We start from the raw sequence: 3,357 nt of genomic DNA, 5'->3' as shown, positions 1-3,357 counted from the left end.
TTGGACATAGAGAACTGCAGAACTGATGCCACTTGACTTTTCAGATAGGTCATGAAAATTTGCATAATTTTGATCTTGCTTGTGGATGTTTTTCTCTGGGAACCCTGAACTACCATGTGAGAAGTCTGACTACCCTGAGGCCACCATGCTTGAGAGGCCAGTTTAGATGCTCCAGTTGATTGTTCTAGCTGAGACCAGCTTTCCAGTTATTCCTGCTAGCATGCCAGACATGTGAGTAAGACAGTCTCTAGATGTTTTCAGCTATAAGTCATCTGAGTCATCACATTTACTTGAGGATCCAGACATTGCAGAACAGAGATTAAACCATTCCCACTGTTTTTCTGAAGTCCTGACCCACAAATCCATAATGATAATAAAATGGCTTTTCCTTTATTCCAGTAGTGTTTGGGGGACTTGATACCCGGAAGTAGACAACTATAATAGCAAGAGGTAAGTTTTTCTTTTCCTAATTCTGAGTCTCCCTTCTGTGAATATAAATGACTAAAGATATGACCTAAAGATTATAAAGAGAAGGAAGAAAAGGAAGGCAATTATAACAAAATAGAGCAGAAAGAGATGGAAAGATGGAGAAAGTCCTTGAGAAATAGAATGAGGTGGAAGAGGAAGAAAGAAAGAAAATAAAAAGGAGTTGAGTTCCCATAATACTAAGTTAGTGTGTGTGTATGTAGACAATTGGATTTTATTCCTGAATATATAGACAATGGGAAAATTTCAGAGCATATACCCTTTTATTTCAGTATCCTTAATATTCAGCACCCAGCACAGGATCTTTGTATTTGCAGATTAAGATAGTTAACTGGAGCATCTGTACATAGCTTCTCCAGTCTTGTGACCTCAGGGTAGTCAACTTCACAGACTTGCCCAGAGCTTCCAGAAAGTGTTCCATTGAGCAAAGTGGTATGTTCATGGTATTTTATGACCTAGTCTCATGAGTTTCATAGTTTCAGACCTGCCAATATGCTGTTGGCCAAAATATTCACAAGACCAGCTAGGTCAAAGGACATAGAGCTGACCTCTTAATGAATGTCAAAAAAAGGTAAGAACATGCTTTAGAACCACCACAATTGATTTGGTTAAGAATCTTGGAGGTGGTGCAATGGGTTAAAGTGTAGCACTGCAAATGAGCTACAGCCACTTCAATATGAATTCAATCCCCAGCCCCAGAGGTGACCCACATGGCATGGCAGAGCTCTCCTGACCACCCGCTGCTCCTCTCAGCAGTATACTTCATTGACTTCTGTACTGCTCCCCACTGTGTCTTTGAATCCTCTCACCACCCCTGCACCTCTGGCCTGTAACTGAGGTCTGTATGCATACATCTTACAAAAAAAAGAAAAAAAACAACCTTATAAAAAAAGAAAAGAATCTTGGAGGGAGAAGAAGAAGGCTGGAAAATAAAAGGATATTTAGAGATTTTCAGTGCCTGGCTCTTCTTCTAAATAGCCTCAAGATACCTTACTGAAGTAAAAGGGGACTGTAAAAAGTTCTCTTTGGTACTTGTTTGACTTGAAATGTTGACTAGCTAGCTATCGAAGGGGAATACTGTCAAAGAGACAATAGTCTAGAGTTTAGAGGATTTTTCTGGGCTGGAGGTATAAACTTGGAAGTCTAATTAAAGAGTAATTATTCATCAGATAGTTATTAAAGATGGCAAGACAGAATTTATTCGAGGCTATTGCAGTAGGAGAAAAAGACTGAGCTCAACTGTGCATACATCAAAGACAGTTGTGGATTTACAGTAAATGAGCAGGTAAACTCAGGGACATTCACTGGAGACATCAGGGGAGAGGGATTCTTGGTAAAGGCAATCCAAATTTGGGCTTAGACAACAAGTGTGCAAGAGGAACTTGATCAGATATCAAGAGTGAAAGAGTCTGGCTATACTAACATACTACACATAAAACTGACATAGAGGTTAAGGACAGGGCTCAGGTAGAGAGCCTCATCAAAGGAGAATTCAGAGGAACCAAAAGTATGATCAAGGAGAGCGTCTTTGTTACTACTAGTGTCCAAAACCACTAGGACTAGATGAGATCAACAAAGGAATAAGAAGGCAAGATGGCAGAAAGTGGTGTTCTGAATCACTTCCACCTTTCGAGTTAGACAGGGAGAAGCCACCCCAGGAGAAGGATCAGCCCATGAGGTGGAAAAAAACCAGGAGAGTGGTAAAAGTACCAAAGCTAAGCAAACAAGGTGCTTCAAGAAGGAAGTGGTTAACCATGTTGAAAGCTTCCTTGAGATCAAATAAGATGAGGGCATAGAAATTAATTTGGCAAATAGAGGTCAAGGGTAGCTTTCACTAGAGAAGTTCAAGTGTTGTGAAAATGTTAAAAGACAGATTGGAACATGCCGAGATGATGGAAGGTTAAGAAGCAGAGAAAGCAGATATAGACAACTTTTCTGTAAGATTTGCAAGAGTAGGAATAAGTAAAATGGCAGCTGAAGAGATACGGTGGCAGGGGAAGATTTTGTTTGTGTGTTTCAAGGTGAGAAATACTAAGGTAAGTGTGTTTGCTGAGGAAAATCACCCAATAGAGGAAAAAATAGTGATGTAGCAGAGAAGAAGGTAGAAGAGTGTGGGATACAGAGCAGACCCAGAAGAAAAAGTAGAGCTATGAATTCCAAAGAGAATGTGACAAGAGAATTAAGAATATTTACAACATGGTGATGACAACAATGTGCCATGGAATCTAGACTGGGAAAGAAAATAAATGAGAACATGAGGAGAGTGGGATAATTAGTGAAAGTGATGATGTTGATGGATTGCAGGGCTCCATGAGATTCTGTTCAACACAAGGAGATGTTTTCCTATCATTCGCTATAGTAACAGAATACAAGAGAAAAAACCATACCACTATCATAATAGAAGCTGAAAAAGCAATCAGTGAAATCTTTCACTTGTTTCTATTAACACACACACACACACACACAGCTATTAGTAAACTGGGAATAGAAGGAAACTTTTTAAGTGAGTTAATATAACTAAAAGAGCTAAGATATACAAAGAACTTTCAACATTAACACAGAATAGACACATAATATTTCACTATGGTGGTGGTAGTTATTACCTCCGCATATTGTGATTAAAAAGGATACACCAGGCCCTCCCTGGTGGCGCAGCGGGTTAAAGCACTGCACTAAGAAGCTTAAGCCATTTCCGCATGAGTGCGATCCCCGCCTGCCCCTGAGGAGATCCACATGGCACGGCAGACCTCTCCTGACCCCCCCGCTGCTCCCTCAGCAGTGTACTTCATGGATCAGCCTGTTCTGCTCCCCACTCTGTCCCTGGTGAATCCTCTCACCCTCCGCATCTCTGGCCTGTACCCCCGTTCTGTA

The sequence above is a fragment of the Condylura cristata genome, unplaced genomic scaffold (genome assembly GCF_000260355.1).
Source record: "Condylura cristata isolate star-nosed mole 26May11 unplaced genomic scaffold, ConCri1.0 scaffold00008, whole genome shotgun sequence".
Taxonomy (NCBI): domain Eukaryota; kingdom Metazoa; phylum Chordata; class Mammalia; order Eulipotyphla; family Talpidae; genus Condylura; species Condylura cristata.
This window is presented reverse-complemented; position numbering follows the sequence as displayed.